Source organism: Mesocricetus auratus, unplaced genomic scaffold, assembly GCF_017639785.1.
Source record: "Mesocricetus auratus isolate SY011 unplaced genomic scaffold, BCM_Maur_2.0 Super-Scaffold_100003, whole genome shotgun sequence".
NCBI lineage: Eukaryota > Metazoa > Chordata > Mammalia > Rodentia > Cricetidae > Mesocricetus > Mesocricetus auratus.
The window spans coordinates 95114434-95133310 of NW_024429188.1; positions in this window are offsets into that span (position 1 = coordinate 95114434).

The window sequence follows — 18877 nt, forward strand, 5'->3', positions numbered from 1 at the left end:
ATACTTTTATGTTTTTCTATACTTGTGTTCTGGGTAAATAACATATACTTTGAAATTTTCTCTAGGTTTCTACATGCAGCTTCTTTTGAGTCTTTCAATATAGTTAGAACAATGCACAATGTTTTGTTTCTGTACATGTAATTATACTGTATGCATGAAGTATGCGTGATAGATTTTAGTTATGATTATAACAGGAACTTTACTCAAACTGAGATTATATAACTCACACAACACAATCACCTGGTCAACTCTCAGTAGGTTGACTTAGTTATGATTTGGATGCTGTGAGCTGATCAAATACTATCTGTTCACAATCTATCAGTTCGTGCTTTATTTATTAATTCCCATTTTCTGCCCATAGCTTTTATCTTAGAGTTTAAACAAGTTCGTGGTGTTAAAAACTTCAGTGATTCATTTCTTTTTCTTTTTGGGGGGGGCTTCTTGTTTTTACAGTTATGTAAAGGCAATGAAATAGTATTGAGAAAAGGAAAAGAGAAAAGCTATCTCGTTATCCCTCCTTCATATATAGAATGTAAGGGTCAGTAGTTCATCCATAAGTTGGTTTAGGAGAGAGGGGGTGTATCCATAATTCTGGTATAAATGCTGTGCTCCATATATTATAGAGACATACTTCATATGCACTCATAAGTTTGAAATAAACAGGTCTAATTGAGAAGGAGCTGGGGAGATAGGGGTATATGTGAGAGGAGCTGAAGGGGAGAGTTAGCAGTAGACGTGATAAAAATTATATAATATCAAATAATTAATACTTTTTAATAAATGAGGCTGGAGATAGCATTATCTCTGAGCATTCATGGAGACAGGACAGTCTTTTCAGCCTGATGTAGATATAAAATCTAGTGGCTGGCTGCTTTGCTTCTCTGATCTTTAGTTTGAAGTTTAAACAACAGTATCTGTCTCTGGGTTTATATTTTTTCATCTTACAGTTGACAAAAGGTAAAATGTCACACTCAGAATGTCTCCATTTCTATACTCTTACAAGTAAATTTTTATTACTTTAAATATTGTTACCGTATACATCATTATTAACCATATTTTGTTTTATATTATATAATATATTTCAATTTATATTACATTTTATAACCAATTTAGTAATAAATAAATAAACTTGAAAGATTTACTTGTGGAAATTGCTAAAAGAGGTTAATATTACCTATACCAGTTACTGATAAGAGAAAAATATGTGCTATGAGGATTAAAAATCTTTGTGAAGGGCATATCGCTATCAAGAGGCAGATCCTGGATTGGTCCTGTAATTATTAATTCTCAGTAGCATTTAAAATCTCTTAATACTTCCATGTGATGATTATTAATGCTCTTATAATTAGCTTTAATAACTTATTGTTTCTGTAGTGAGGTTGTTTCTATATAAAGTAAAACTTTTCAAAAGAAGTGCTTAAGAATTACTTAGGCAAATTTTCAAAAGCATTCCTATTGAAGCACAAATTGGATCACTAATTTTTACATATTCATATATGTTCAAATGCTTATGGCATTCTTATCTTGAATATAATCATCTCAAAACTTATGCAAATATATAATAAAAGTTAAATTAAAAATAAAATCTAAACCATGTTTTCCACCATAGCTCTATTCCTGGTTTCAAAAAGTAAATACTTAGAGAATTCAAGTTTTATTTTGATGGCTATGTCTTTTATTTGGAATAAAGGACCTTTTTGATTTTTCAAGCTCTTCTTTTTTAAAATAAGTTTTGTGAATGTTTTCATTTTAAAATAATATTTAAGTATTTCATGCAATGTGTTTTGATAAATGCTCACCTCCTTCCCCTATCTTTTCCCATATTAACCCCTTCTGCCATGTATTAAAATTTGTGTCTTTTTCTCACCCATCATTTCCAATTTGTACTTGAATGCTCCATTTTTAATACATATTGGTCAGCCAGGCAATGGTGGCTCACGCCTTTAATCCCAGCACTTGGGAGGCAGAGGCAGGCAGATCTCTGTGAGTTCGAGGCCGGGCTGGACCGACAGCCTCCAAAACAATACAGAGAAACCCTGGCTCGTAAAACCAAAAAAAAATATTGATCAATTTACCAGGAGCAGCACTCTTATAGAAAACTGACTCTCTCTCTTCAAGTAGCTAAACATTGCCAATGGTTCCATGACTTAGGGGTGAGATTTCATGCCCAACTTTGTGTATTTATTTTGCCTATTTATTTCATATATCTATGCCTTTATTTATTTATTTTTTGCATTTCTTTTTTCTCCTTTTTTAAATTTATCTATTTATCTTTTTACACATGTTACTCTCAGTTCCCTCTCCTTCCCCTCCTCCCCAGCCCCCCAATCCTCCCAACCCCCACCCCACTCCATTCCTCCTCCACTCCCCAGGGAGGGTAAGGGCTTCCATGAGGGATTTTCAGAGTCTGTCATATCATCCCCTGGCAGGGTCTAGGTCCTCCCCCATGTTTTCAGGCTGAGAGGCCATCCCTTCATGTGGAATGGGCTCCCACAGTCTATTTGTATGCCAGGAAAAAAATATTGTTCTACTCTCCAAAGTCCTATAGATTGCTGAGTCCTCTTCTCTGACAGCCAGGTTCTGGGGTGTGTGTGTCTGGATCAGTCCCATGCTGGCCTCTCAGCCATCAGTCTGGGGGCCATGTGTTCCCCCTTGTTTAGGTCAGCTGTCTCTGTGGGTTTTGCCAGCCTGGTCTTGATTCCTTTGCTCATCACTCCTCTTTGCAAGTGGTTTCCAGGAGTTCAATTCAGTTTTTAGATGTAGGTGTATGCCTCTGCTTCTGTCAGCCATTGGATGAAGGTTCTAACATGGCATAAAAGGTAGTCATCAATCTCATTATCATGTATACCTTTATTTTAATGCTTCTCATTAATTCATCTTGTTTCTACAATTTTAAATATTGTCACAATTCTGTTGAGTAGATATTTTGTTAGTGGATAAAGAAAGATTCTCATTGAATAGATCCACTTTCATGCAACCCTGACAACTTATGTTCAATCAACATGCACCACAGGATGGTAGGAGAGAAAAAAAACTCTTTAGATTTGTTCTCTGATCTCTACACATGTAATGTGCAAAATAACACAAATACTCTATACATGGTGGTTTGAAAGAAAATGCCCCCAAAAAGGAATGGTACTATTAGGAGATGCGGTTCGTTGGAGTGGGTGTGATCTTGTTGGAGGAAGTGTTTTACCATGGAGGAGGATTTGAGGTCTCATATATGCTTAGGACACACCAGTGCCTCACAGCACTTCCTCTTGCTTGTCTGACTAAAATATAGCTCATTTCCCATTCTCAGCTGCTTTTCTAGTACCATGTGTGCCTGCAGGCTACCATGTACTGCCATGATGATAATGAACTAAACCTCTGAAACTGTAAGCCACCCAACTGAATGCTTTTTTGTTTCTTGAGACAGGTTTTCTGTGGTTTTGGAGGCTTTCATGGAACTAGCTCTTGTAGACCAGGCTGTTCTTGAACTCACACAAATCCTCTTGCCTCTAATTGAATGCTTTTATCCATTTATAAAGTTGCCTTATGTCTTATGTAGGGTTTCTATTGCTGTGAAGAGACACCATGACCATGGCAACTGTTATAAAGGAAGCACATTTAATTGGCAAGGCTTATATTTTTCAGAGGTTCAGTTCATTATCATTGTGGTACAACATGGTGGCATGTAGGCAGACAAGGACCTGAGAGATTTAAATCTTGATTTGCAGGCAACAGGAAGTAGTTTAAGATAATGCATGTGGCTTCAGCATATATGAGGCTTCAAAGTCAGCCTGCACAGTGACACACTTCTGCCAACAATGTCACACCTATTCTAACAAACCACATCTTCTAATAGAGACACTTCCTTTTGGAACCATTTTTGTAGGAGTGAACCCCACAAAGTTATCCGCCCATAAGAGCGGGGACAAGTAAATTAGCACAGGTAGAGATAAAAGGAAGCAAAAGGAAAAAGGACTTCCTCTTATGGAAGTGGGCCATGCTTCTGACTCCCATCTTGTGTGATTCTCTGTCTCTGATAAAAAATATATTGTATTTCCTATAGTATTGACTATCATCATTACATTTTCTACCAAACTACAGCTCCGTGGTATTGGTGTCTTTTTACAGCAATAGAAACCCTAACTAAGACACACACACACACACACACACACACACACATGATTTTGTGAATAAATAAATAAGTAACTCAGATCTCATTACTATAACAGTAAAAATTTTCAATATATTGTCATACAGTATTTACTGTAGTTTTGTGGCATTTTATTAAAGATTAAGGAAATAAATTTCTATTTGTAGCTTGTTAATGAGGTTCTTCATATTAATAGGCATAATGTTATGGTAAATAGAGAAAATCTGAACTTATGAATATATTTTAATGAGATATGAAGTTAAACAATCAGTACATTGATAAGGTATTATTAAACATCTGCAGTTTGTTAAAAATAGTTGACAGTTGTATATAGTAAAAATCATCATAACATAAACTGACCATTACAGTATAATACAGACTTATTTTATCATCTTCAGAATCTGTCCTCTCTCTAACACTAAACTTTTGGTTGCTGCTTATAGTTTCACAGTATCTACAGTTTTCTAGTTTCAAAAACTCCTCGGGGTCTTTGCAAGAACACCAAGGAGAAAGTTTCTAGGATTTCATATCACTGAAACACAACATACATTTTAGATAATATATGTTATCTTTAGGGGTCTGCTTTAGCAATTCATTTCTGGCTGTCAATATACCTTTTGTTTCTGAGAAACAATCTGTAGGATGTAAATACAGCCTTCTCAGTCCTTTCACTAACTGATAAACATTGTTTGAATCAGCTATTAACAATTACCTGTAAATCTGTAGTAGCCATTTTTGTTTTAGGTTTTCACATATGTGTGTATGTGTGTGTATAAACATATACATATATGTATGAATATGTAAATATCAATCACTAGAGGAAAATACTTGAGAATATAATTTCTAGGTGACATAGTCAAGCTATGCTTAGTTTTGCATGCAAGTGTCAAATTTGATTAGCTAAACAATAAGTCATTTTGCAAACATTTGGCAGTAATGAGTAAGAATTTGTTTTACATCATCATAAAAAGTTTTTGATGTTTTTAAGAAACTTTGTTTTTTCATATCATAGCTACTTTAAGTTACAATTTTGGAATAGTATGTTATATCTCTGAAGTTTTATATAGGTATTTGAATATGTATATCTTTTAGGAGGTTTCTATTGAAATATTTTCATGCATTTTTGCTCTCCTCTTTTTGCTAATCTTGAAGTATAAGACATTTTCTATATTATAGAGACCTTATTTTTGTACAATTTGCTATTTGTCTATCAATTCTTTTAAGAGACTTTCACAGAATAAGTATTTTCTTTATTTTTTCTTTCTTTTTTTTTGAGACAGTGATTCTCTATGGCTTTGGAGGCTGTCCTGGAACTAGCTTTTGTAGACCAGTCTGGTCTCAAACTCACAGAGATCTGCCTGCCTCTGCCTCCCAAGTGCTGGGATTAAAGGCATGTGCCTCCACCACCCAGCCAGAATAAATATTTTCGTTGAAGTTCTATTCATCAAAATTACGTTTGATGAATGACTATACCATTTAACAATGTGTTATCAGATCCAAGGCTGACTGTTTATACTATTTACCTATATTAGAGATGGAAATCTATGAATCGCTGGGTTTTTAAATGTAAGTTCATGATTTGTTTGGGATTAATTCCTAGATAATAGGTGTTGGTTTTTGGATTGAGGGAGAGGCAGGATTTCATTTGGTCTAGAACTTACTATTATATATCCCATGGCTGACTCAGTATCATAATACTTGGATTACAAACACCATCATTACAGACACCTAGATGCTATTTTGTGTAATGTTGATATTTAATTTTCCCAGCACTGTTTATTACTAACAGTATGTTATATTTATAGGCATAAGTGTAAAGAGAAGCTTTTTCCTTGTGAGAAGCCTTCCTGCCAGCCTGGTTCTATAGCCGCATCAGTCCCAAATAAACACACAGGAGGCTATATTAATTATGAAGCTGTTGGCCTTGCTTGTTTCTTACTGGCTAGCTCTGACTTAAGTAATTACCCCATAATTGTTAATCTATATATTTCACTTACCGGAGACGTTTCCGGGCTTCCTACCCCATGGCGTTACTTCTCAACTCTCCTGTGTTTCTCCTTCCCAGAGTCCTCCTGGACTCCTAGTCCCACCTATCTAGATTCCTATTGGCTCAACAGTGCTTTATTGACAAATGCACAGGACTTCCCCAACACATAAGGTTTCTGGGCTATTGCTTCAAATTCATTAGTTTGCCTGTTCTTTCATCAATACATTGTCTTGACTCCTGTAACTTTCTGATACATTTTAACTATAGATAATATGTGTCCTTTATGTTAATAACAGTGTCGAACAATTTAGATATTTGCTTTACATATAAATTTTAGTATTTTTTGATATCCATAAGAATTTTGGAGGAATTTTTGGTATCATGGAAATAAATTTGTACATCAATTTAGGAAGAAATCTCATGTTAATGACTTAATCTTAATATCCAAAGATGTCTATCTTCTAATCCTTACCTGTATTTCATATTTTGTGGTTTCATTTGCTGCAAAGAAAAATTTAATATCTGTCACCTATAAATATTTGCAAATTACTTGCTTTTATTCAAGGAAATACACACTAAAATATTATGTAACATACAAATATGATATTATTAAAGAATAATGTTGAGAAATAGATACACAACACTCTTAAAATATTTTTTCTTTTACTTAGCAACCTCATAAAACCATGTCTTGGTAAATAAATGAATGTTAATATCATCAAATAAGTCAACAAAGATTATTTGTACAGTACTGTTGTTATGTTTGGAAAAAATTGTATGAAGCCAACACTCTGGGGAAAGTTCTCTTTGTGCTCTTGAGTAGTGCTTTTGACCCAGTTATTTAACTTTTAATGTTATTAGAGATTGAGTAAAATGACATTTTATATGAGAAATGTGTAACTTCTATAATTTCATGTTTTCAGAAGCTGTATAATATGCTCAATGAATATGATCACTGCAGTGTTAGAAAATGATTTATGTGGTGTCTGTCCAAAAATTTGAGGATGTACCTGCTCAAGTAGTATGTATTAACACATTTATTATTCTAAGAAAGAAAATAGATGGTAGAATAAACATAGTTGGTATAGCATGAATAACAAAATCCCAGAGATGGATATTGGGGTTCAAGCTGAAGATCAGATAAGCAAAACAACCAAGTCATAAGAGAGCTCAAACCTTGAAAAAGACTGGGAAAATCCTGTCCTCAATGTGGCTGGAGACTAATTCCCTACGACTGAAAGCAAGGCCTGACACATTGCACATGTTTTATATACCTCTCTAGTGCTGGAATTAAAGCCAGGAGCTCCTTTTCCTTTTTTACACTGATTCACTTTCATGTAGCCCTGGGTGGCCTTAAACTCACAGAGCCACCCAGGGATACATGAAAGTGAATCTGTCTCTGTCCCCTGAGTCCTGGAATTAAAGGTGTGTGCTGCCACAGACTGGCCTCAACGATATGGCTAGATTTGCATTCTGATCTCAAGGCAAGATTTAGTAGATTCATAAACAATATATCACCATGGTTGGTGAGATCTCTTAACAATTATGGGGTAATTGCTTAAGTCAGAGCAAGCCAGTAAGAAACAAACGAGGCCAACAGCTTCATAATTAATATAGCCTCCTGTGTGTTTATTTGGGACTGATGTGGATCTGGAACCAGGCGGGCGAGAAGGCTCCTCTCAAGGAAAGCTTCTCTTAACAAAATGGTGATCAGGAGTGGGATGATGAATTTCCATGTAAAATAACAAAAGCTTTAAAGGAATTTTAGAAACAGAAGAACGGAGAGAAGCACAGATTTTTGGTAGCAGCATTTTCTCAGGTGTGCTCTGTTTTGCTAGCCACAAGCCGAGATTCACGCGGCTCACTTAATGGAGTCTTCCTGACTCGGCATAAAAAGAAAAAAATAACCCAGCAAGGTTGTTTTAAGAGACTCTGCTAACGATTGAAAGGTGTGTACGTACAGCTGGAAGTGGCAGCTTTTGCTGGATGTCAGCATGGACTGAGGCGGTAAGCTGGAGTCACGCTTACGCCCGCCATCTTAAAACGGCAGTTTAAAACAGCCTCGGTTTTACAGATAAGACACGTGGCCAGAAAAATGTAAAGATTTACAGTAAAGTCAGACTTGGATAAAGGGAAGCCTCTAAAGGTTTACAGTGTGTTTAAAAATATACGTGAGATTGAGAGAGAAAATGAAACGGCAAAGTGGATATAAATACAAAAGCCAGCGTTGTGGTGGCGCACGCCGGTAGGATTTACTCCAGAGGCAGAGGCAGGCGGATTTCCAAAGAGAAACCCTGTCTCAAAGAAAAATAAATAAAAGTGAAATAAATAAAGTAATAATAGATAAATAAATAAGCCACGTAAAGATGGGAAATACACAGAGAGTCTGGATACTATATGCTATTGTGTTTTTCAGTTTTTTCATTGCTAAGGAAGGAACTGCTACTAAAGTACACTTGATTATAAATGCTGCTAAATTAATCCAACTTCTATCTTTTAAAAATGCCTTGACTTCAAAATTTAAGTATAAGGATATGTTACTTGGGAAAGGAGATTTTGCTTATGTGTCCACAGAAAATGAAAAGCTGAGGATTCCTTCCAGACTTCTGTGGTTTGATGAACCAAGACCCCCAGAAGCAGTGGACCAGGTGTTCCAACAATTGAGACAGCTAAGATGATGCAGTTTTACAGGCCCCGAAAATACGGACTGATACAGTTTTCTGAGTTTTGTCATGATCCTCATGGTATGAACAGCGCCCCCCTCCAGCATGAAGCAGTTTGGAATGAGCGACGTCCTAATTCCCATCTTGTTTATAAATCTTTGTTTTCATTAAATGGGATTGTTTATAATTGGATAATGATCACAGCTGATCTCTTGTTAATGGTAAAAAGGGGAATTATGGTATGGGTATTGTTTTTCATTTATTGATACAAATTCAAGGTCAATTTTGTGATATGTATATTTCTCCTCTTGATTAAGTATTACACTTATACTGATCTTTTAAAACGTAATGCATAATTGAATACAGACTATAGATAGTTACTTTTAATAGTCAGAACTTATAGTTAGGTTAGTTAGGTTTTCTAGATATACAGAAAAGTATTTGAGATAGATAAACAGTCTTCAAACCTTTCAAAGACCTTCAGAAAATGGCATTTAAAATGGTTTAGGGTTTTTCTTGACAATGAGAAATGTCTGCTCCTGGCAGCACTAATTACGTCTGAGAGGAAGATGGGCATCGAAGAAACTTGTTATGGAGTTTGCTTTCAACATGGCAAGATTAGCCATTTGGGCAAGAAACTGCTCTTGCCCAGACTGTTTGACTGTTGTTGTATAATCTGGACATGCAGGACCCACAGAAAAGTGACTGCTGAACTCAGTCTTACAGGGTTCCTGCTTCATGGAAGAGTCTACGAGACTTTCTGCAGGACACAGAAAAATGACTGACAGACTGCCAATGCAGATGGACAGTTTGAAATTTCCTGCTTTGCTGAGAAGTGTTCCAGACACATTGTGGCCTATGGGCTGAAGATGGATGCCCCAACATTACAGAGGAACTTCGGGTGACTGTCCAGGCAGTAAGATGTCTCTGTCATTTCTAGTGTTTATATATTATCCTTCTGTGATCTTTGATGGAGTTGAAGACAGATAGTTATAATTATAGTTTTCCTTAGTTATGATAAAAGATAAGCTACATATAGAACTTTGGACTCACAAGAATGGGATGGATATTTTCTTTAAATCTTGCTAAAATGTTGTAACTATGTTCTTACTTGATAATTGTTCTGTTATATACAATTTGACTATGTTAAAGTTAAGACCTTTCTTTTTGTTTAAACAGAAAAGAGGAGATGTTGGGGGAAGTCCTGTGCATTTGTCAATAAAGACTGTCTGGCCAATAGGGAATCTAGATAGGAGGTACTAGTTGTCCAAAAGGATTCTGGGAAGGAGAAACACAAGAGAGTCAACATGTAACGCCATGGGGGTAGGAAGCCTGGAACTATTCTCTGGTAAGAGAAATACTTAGATTAACAATTATGGGGTAATTACTTAAGTCAGAGCAAGCCAGTAAGAAACAAACAAGGCCAACAGCTTCATAATTAATATAGCCTCCTGTGTGTTTATTTCGGACTGATGTGGATCTGGAACCAGGCGGGCGAGAAGGCTCCTCTCAAGGAAAGCTTCTCTTAACAATGTCTAGTAATGATACTATTCTTGAATTGTTGTTCTTAGTAGAATATTTTATGTATGTTCAGAATGGATGCCTTGCACTCATTGTATTGACTAAGAAAAACACTGTTCAGTTTTCCAGTATTCCTCCTCATACCACTTAATTAATATTTAAAATATGACTTAAATATTTCAAAATATTCATAAGTTACAAAATGTCAGATTCAAAATGCACAGGCTTAAGTATTCACAAATTACCTTCAAATAGTTACTTGCATATATTTATGGTAGTTGTTTTTGAGTTTGTGAATACTCATAAATATTATGAGAGAGAATCTCCCCCTAGGGCTGAAAAACATGGTTAGATATTCTTGTGATATCAGCATTTGCTTGTTTGTTTGCTTCTCACAAGATAAAAATACTTGTAAATTTTTAAACTAAAAATAATCATAGCAGAATGTAGTATTATGGAACTTAGTTGTATACAGACAGAAAAGGGATTCTGTTAAGTTATCTCTAATATGTAGTACTCTCTGTATTTAAACTCTACTTATTGAACAATCATACAAGAAGTACAAGTTTCTTTGACAGGTTGGTAGAATAAATGTGTAGTAAGTATATAAAGCTTCTCAAGGAAAGTTCTGTTATATAATAGAGTGAGATCACCTGTCTAATTGAAATCACCTGAGAACTGTGAGTGTTAGATTTAAATTAAGTTAATAAATTTTTTCCTGCTTTAGCAAAGGTATGATTGCAGCCAGCAATTCATTGACTATTAACAGAGCTTTTAATAATCCACTTGCTAAGATGTCCTTTTACCTAGTCAAATCTGACCTTTAAGTAGATACTAGCCTTTCACATTGTTTTAACTTGTATTTTCATAACTGGATTTGGTTGAACATTATGTACTTTAATAAGCATATATGGATTTCCAGGAATATAGTAATCAACATCAAAACTAGAAATATGCAATTAATTTTACTTACACTAACAGAAAGAAAAATGGACCATAGTCATTAAAGAAGGATCTTGTTGGCTGGATTTATTATCTTTTTCTCTATGCTCATTAAGAAAGAGTCCAGCAAAGGGCTAAGGTCTCAATTAATTTTAATGGGCATGACCAAGGTTTAATAGAGTGTGTGTTTTAATTGCCTTGAGAGTAGGTGAAATTGTAGCCTAGTTTGCTATTGATAGAAATGAGGTTTTCATCAAGAGGTACAATATGCTTTACTAAGAGAAATTGATAACACTATTCATGTTTGCAAAAGAATATTGTTTTGTCTAGAAATAGCATTTACTTATATGATCCTCAAAAATAAGTAAATAAAATCAATGGCATACTTAATATCATAGATTCACTTTGATATTATAACTGTGCATTAAAATATAGCAGGTAGTGGACACAAAATATCTGGTTGTCATCACATTGTTCCTGAATACAAAGCTAAGCTTTCTAAGACCCAGAGTATCTGTAACATGGAGGATAAGCAGAATAATCCAGAAAAGGGCCAGTCAAACTAGAAAGTCAAATATTCAGTGGGTGGTGAGTATTTCTTTTCAAAAATGGCATTATGTATAAAGATAAATCATTTGGATATTAATACTCTAAATTTTAGATAAAGTGCCTTTAGCCAGTTTTCAATAGGGTGAATGTTCTAGTAACTAAATTTTTGGTTAAAGGCATGAGCAAAGCAGAGCGAAGTGTTTGAGACATTTTGGAAAGATCAAACTCCAAAATTTATAGCAGTAAGGGAGCTCCCTCGAAATAATTCTATCTCACGTTCAAAAGACAAGCACATTAACTATTATCTTTTTGTGAAAGGAAACATGCATTCCACAGGCAGGTATTAATGAAGGATATGCATTTTAATAATAAATAATCCATTACTTAAATATTTAAATAAGTGATATAATTTTGTTGAAATGTAATTTTAAAATTTTCAGTTTAGAAAACAATGATGAGAACATATGTATATAAAACACATATGTATGTATATGTATATATAGTGTGTGTGTTTGTGTGAGAGAGAGAGAGGGAGGAAAGAAGAGAGAGAGAGAGAGAGAGAGAGAGAGAGAGAGTTTGTGAAGATATGGTGAGCAGTTATTGCATGTTGCATGTGTCAACTTCACCTAGGATATGATGCTCAAGTATTTGATCAAATACTTATATTTGTTAGGAAACGGTTTTATAAGTTTAACTTGCACTTAGCTCATGTTAAGGCACGTTGCCCTCCACAGAATGACTAAGTGCTATCAGTACCAAAGATTGAAATGTCATAAAGAAGGAAATGCAATGAGGAGAAACACCTTCTACAATACTAATAGAGTATTCCTATTTAACCATGATGAACAACAGTAGAAGTTTCTTCATAAAATTGTAAATTGGACCATTATATAATCCACCAATTCTAATACTAATTATATGTCTAAAATAATTGTAATTGCTATGTTATGGATATGGCCACATTCACTTTTATCAAATTACTCCCAATAGCTAACATATTAAGTAAACATATGACTACTATCCAATAAATGATTAAACAACATTAATATCATGAAACTATTCAGGCTTAAAAATACTAGAACATTACCCATCTGTAACAATGTAGACAGACCAAGAGAATATTATGTTAAGGGGATTAAGCAGCAGACACAGAAAGACAAATACCTAATTATCCCATTCATATGTAGAAACTGTGAAAAGTTTTCATAGAGATGGGCGATTAAATAGTGGTTATTGGAATCTATGAAGGATTGGGATGACAAGGAAAGTCAATGAATATATAATTGTCACTAGATAAAAGAAATAAATACTCATAGGAGTGTGACTACAGTTAAATTATTTCAAATTTCCTAGAACAGATGTTTTGACTTGTTCTGATGACAAAAATGTACAAGGTGGTAGATGTACAAATTAAAATAATTGACTATCATATTTATCTATATTCATGCTTCACATGACATGCAATAAATATACATGATGATTCTCTGTCAATTAAATAAAAAGTAGATTTCAGAATACAAGTCATAATTGATTTTTTTACCCTGCTGCCCGGCTACATAGTCTTCAAGACTTCAAAATAAAACTGTTAGGTGTTTTTCCAGCATTCTATGGTACATTATAAATTACAGACAGTCCAAAACTCAAATTATATGCTAATGTGAGTAAACTCTATTAAATAAATGAATTAAAGTGACAACAGATATATTGAGAGATAGACAATAGACATGTAGGCAATATATGTGTGTTTTTGCATGTATGTTGTAGATAAAGTAATCAACTAGTGAACTAATATACAATCACTTCCTGGGCATCTAGCATCCAGCAGCACGGGGCTCAAAAGGAATCCACCAGAGGTGGCATACTTGACTTTTCTATCTGAGGGGGGCTAGGGAAAAAGACATTCACATACTTTTGATGCTTTCCTTCAGACGTTTTTTTTCTTCTGTAGAATTCTGATTCTGTATTTTGTATTATCTTTTCTTATCTCTATCCAAAAATGTCCCTTCTGTTTCTCTTGATTATTTCTTCTAACGCTAACTGGTCTTTCTATTCTCTCATTCTTGATGTTTTCCTTCTAACTCTGACATTTAGCTTCCAACCCATTTAGCTTTAATTTTATTACTTTTCTTATAACTTATAAACCTCAGCAAAATCTTTCAGACAATATGATAATTACACTGTAGATAAATTCTATTTTTCAAGTGAATGATTACAATGAATACAAACAAAAAGCAACACGTTTTTCATATCCCTTACATGATTACACATTTTACATATTACAGGTGAAAAACAAATCATCCCAAGAACACATCTAAATTCATACCTAAGCAACTTCTTATAAGAAGCTAATATATAAATTAACAGTTTAAGCAAGCAATTCTTTTGGTAAGCTGATTTTTTCAGTTATAAGGTAAGGGCCAATTATTTTATAACTTATCTTGAAAAGTAATCTCATAAAGAATCTTAAAGGAATGACAATCCTTAACATTATATGAAAATAATAAGTCAGCTATACTTTAAATCTTAGGGTATGTACCCACTCATCAATGAGATAGAGGGTAAAGTGAATAAAAGGAATAAATCATCACCTTTGGTCATCAACAATTCCTAGCAAGAAAGTCATGCCAGCTAATAAAAATTGGGCTGCGTTGTTCTAGTTCCCTTACTTTAGTGATTTCCTCACTCAGCAGTGTGTGTCATTCTAAAATTTTAGATTGTATTCTTGGGTATTTTACCTCAAACCAATTAACAAAAAACTCTTAGTCTAACTTTATTTTCAAATCTTTGTTTCAACTATACTGCTGCCTGAAACCAGTGAACACACCTCCAAACATTATGATTGTAATTTAAACTAGCTTGGCTACTGTGACTCAATTGTTTTTCTTTTATTTTTAAATAATTTTTGTTTAAATTAAAAACAATCTTTGGAACAAAAAATGGAACAAAAAAAAACAATCTTAATTTACATACCAATCCCAGTTGCCTCTCCCTCCCAGCCTTCTACTCCCCATCCCACCGCTTATCTACTTCTCAGAGAGGGTGAGGACTCCCATGTAGAATCAACAAAGTCTATGACATCATTTGGGTCAGGATCAAGGCCCTCCCCACTGTATCTAGGCTGAGGGAGTATGCCTCTATAGGGAATGGCCCCGCAAATCCTATCCATGTACTAGAAATAAATACTGGTTCCACCGTCAGTGACCCCATAAACAGTTCAACCCCCCCCCATCCACATTTGCAGACCTGGTTCAGCCCTATGCAGGTTCCTCAGCTGTCAGTCTGGAGTCAGTGAACTCTCACTTGCTCAGGTCAGCTGTTTCTGTGGGTTTCCCCAGCATGGTCATGACTCCTTTGTTCATCACTACTCCCTCTACAAATGGGTTCCAGGAATTTGCCTCAATGCTTAGCTGTGAGTCTCTGCTTCTGCTGTCATCAGCTACTGGATGAAGGCTTTATGACATTCAAGGTAGTTCAAAGCTACTCACCAAAACACCAAATAGTCCAATTAAAAATGGGCCTCTGGTAGTGGATCAGTGTTTATCCCTAATACAAGAATGGACTCTGGGAGCTCACTCCACATAGAGGGATACTCTCTCAGCCTAGACAAACAGGCCCTGCTCCAAGTAATAGGACAGACTTTGAAGATTCCCCCATGGAAGGCCTCACCCTTCCTGGGGAGAAGAAAGGGGATTGGATAGGGTCAGTGGGGGGCAGGTGACAGGGAAGGGAGAGGGAACTGGGATTGACATGTAAAACAAGCTTATTTGTAATTTAAATTAAGAAATGGAGTACAGAGCTAAATAAAGAATTCTCAACAGAGAAGTCTCAAATGGCACAAAGGCACTTAATGAATTTCTCAGCATCCTTAGGCATCAGGGAAATGCAAATCAAAACAACACTGAGATACCATCTTGCACCTGTCAGAATGGCTAAAAACAAAAACAAGAACAAAAAGAAAACACCAATGACACCTTATGCTGAAGAGGATGTGGAGAAAGGGGAGCACTCCTCCAGTGCTGGCAGGAGTGCCAACTTGTACAGTCAATAGTGTTCTCTTAATCTTTAACTTAAGTCATAGTCTATACAGCTCCTCAATAGAAACTCATGTGTTCTAGTTGTGTAACACTTCTTTATTTTATTTTTTACCATCAAAGCTTTATTTATACTAACATTATTATCAAATAGACATTACAGTTCACACCATGCCATGTATTAGAGAAAGATAGCAACAGCAAACATGCAAGGGCACAGCAGAAGAAAAAGATATTCTAGGGTCTGTGGTCTCAGGGATCTAGCCTACCCAAGAGTCACCCTTCACGGGTTTGCCTCCTGGTGGGCTTAAACCTCCAATTTCAAACTGTTCTTCTGACATGACTAACGACGATAGACAATTATACTAATGGCATAGATGCTGTATGCATGTAGATATACGTAAAGATTTATATGTGGACAGAGGAATACACTATTGGTTTTGTATCTTCAGAGAATATTTAAAACTATATTGCAATAATGGCTTTATTTTAGTCCTACCTCATAAAACAGGAAAGTGAATTTGTGAGTGTGGATATTATGGCATAAACTAAAAACAATAAAATACATTTCTGTCAGTTTTCTTCCTTGTGCAGTGGCCTTGAAGTATTGACAAAAAAGAGTATCACAGAATAAAAAAAGAATTTAAATAGTAATCCCAAACTCCAATACAAACCTTTTCACCATAATTTATCTAAAATAACTAGTCTAATAAACTAGATTGTGAAATTTGGGTATCAAATATGTTTGTAACTTAATTTGTACATATTTAAGGGTATTTTATTTGGAGACTTTAACTACAAATTATGACTTAATGAATACCAGGAATATATTTTGTATTGAAACCATACTTACCTGGTCTCGGTAAGTCAATATAATATTTAATTAGCTCTCATGCATCTCCTGCACTGTCCCTGTGGCTTCTTAAGTTTGCAGTCATGTAAATGTCATTTGCCTAATGTACATACCTCTATATTGGTATACGTTTTATCATGGAAATCACGATGTTTGTTAGTGAGTATGGAACAACACAGTTGCTTCTAAGTGGTGCATGGAATTTAAAAATCTGTGGCAACAATCCTAGAATAAGCAAGAAAACAGGATATACACAGGTACCTTGTACTCTTGTCTGCATATGGCTCTATATGTTGCCATAAAGAAGGGAGATATGAAATTCAGTAAATTTTAAAACATTATTTTCATTACATTAGCACATAAATGGCTACAGATTATATTTCATTCTCCTCTTTATATATATTTGATATTTTATGAAATTTAAACAATAATAATGACTAAATCCCTTGAGCTGAGAGGGAGAAAACATAGAATTTTAATAAGATGCAGTGTATTGCTTCAAAAAAAACTTCTTCATATCACACCTAATAAAAATATTTTTAATCCGTTCATCTTCTGATAGATTCTAGTCTTTCATTATTTTATATCTCCATGCATGATCAATATGTTACATGCTGATAAGTTAAATTGATTGAAATAAGCAGTTAGTTTGTAAGAGAGATGAAAATAAAACCATGTATTAAATTATTAATTATGATAAGAATCTGGTTAAATTATTTATAGTGTATCTCCTTTCAGATCTGTCAGAATGCTATAAAAAACGAAGAGGTTAATAAAGAGTCAGATGATCAGGATATTTCTTGGGGCTTCACTAATACTTTATGTCTTTAAGAAATAATTTAGATTTTTTCATTGTTTCCTTAATTACAAAATCATCTTCATTATTTGTTTATGATATTATTTTCAAGTCTATTGTTTTGAAAGAAAAAATGAGGTATTACATGTAATGCTGTGTAAAAAATGTTTATATGTACAGGCAAATCATAGTGGGCTTTATTGTTTTAAACTTTTCATGACTTAGGAAATCATAGCAGATAATGAACACACAAAATGGAGAACATTGTCAAAAACAGTTTTTTACTCTTTGCAGATTTTTGGTTATGTTTAACAAATATATATGTATATATATACATATATATACACACATATATAAAGTATTATGCAAATGTTCATTGCACTTGTTACTCTCATTGTTTTTAAATTATAGTAAGCATAATTCCAATTTATATTCCATCGTATATTATTATAAAAAGCCTTTTGTCACTTTCTGAAAATATAATAAAATTGTTTCAGTGAAATATGAAAGAAGTTGAATGAAAATAGTCCTTATAGTTACTAAATTACAACTGTGATGGGACTGCAAATTTGTAGAAGTTTACAAAATTCCTTAATGCAAAAATTAAATGCTGTACTTTGAAAAATTCTGTTTTTTTATATCAAGTATTACATGCATGGAACTTCCTATTTAGCCATATTATAAAATACAGACATATTTATTATAAATGCTTAATAAATTTATAGATTAGTATAGTGAAAATCCTATTGTAGAGAAAACTAGAATGAAATGAGAGAGGGTTGGAGAGCTGGCTCACCCACTGGACACAAACTAAGTGCTTATTTCAGGTATTACCATATACCAAATACAACCAAAAGCATGAATGAAATGAAAGGACCTCACCAACATAATTAGCCAGAGGGATTAGACAATGGTCTTTGTGAACAGTCGTAAAGACAGCACATAGCATGTTCTCAGAAACTCCGATTTCATCTGAATTTTTTGTTTTACTAGAACATTTTCTATAAAATGGCAAATGGTTCCAGTACAAACAGATACAATGATGTATATTTAGAAACTGATACAGGATTATGTATTTTACATAGATGGGATGATGTTAAATATATTATGAAGGGATACAAATCTAAAGTGTTCTGAGCATGCAAAAAGAATCAGAAAATGGATGTGTTAGCTAGTATGAAACATTGTTTATGAGTTCCAGAATATTATGAATTAATCTCAATTACTTATGAAATTGAAATTCTAGATATTTTTAATCCTCCCAATTTTTCCACAGTGCTCTGAAATATAAAATAAACACAGTGATAAAATTCCTCCTCCCAGCGTTTCACCCATAACTCCCTAACACAAAGGTTTCTTGACATACAAATGCAATTATATTTTTTCTAACTGAT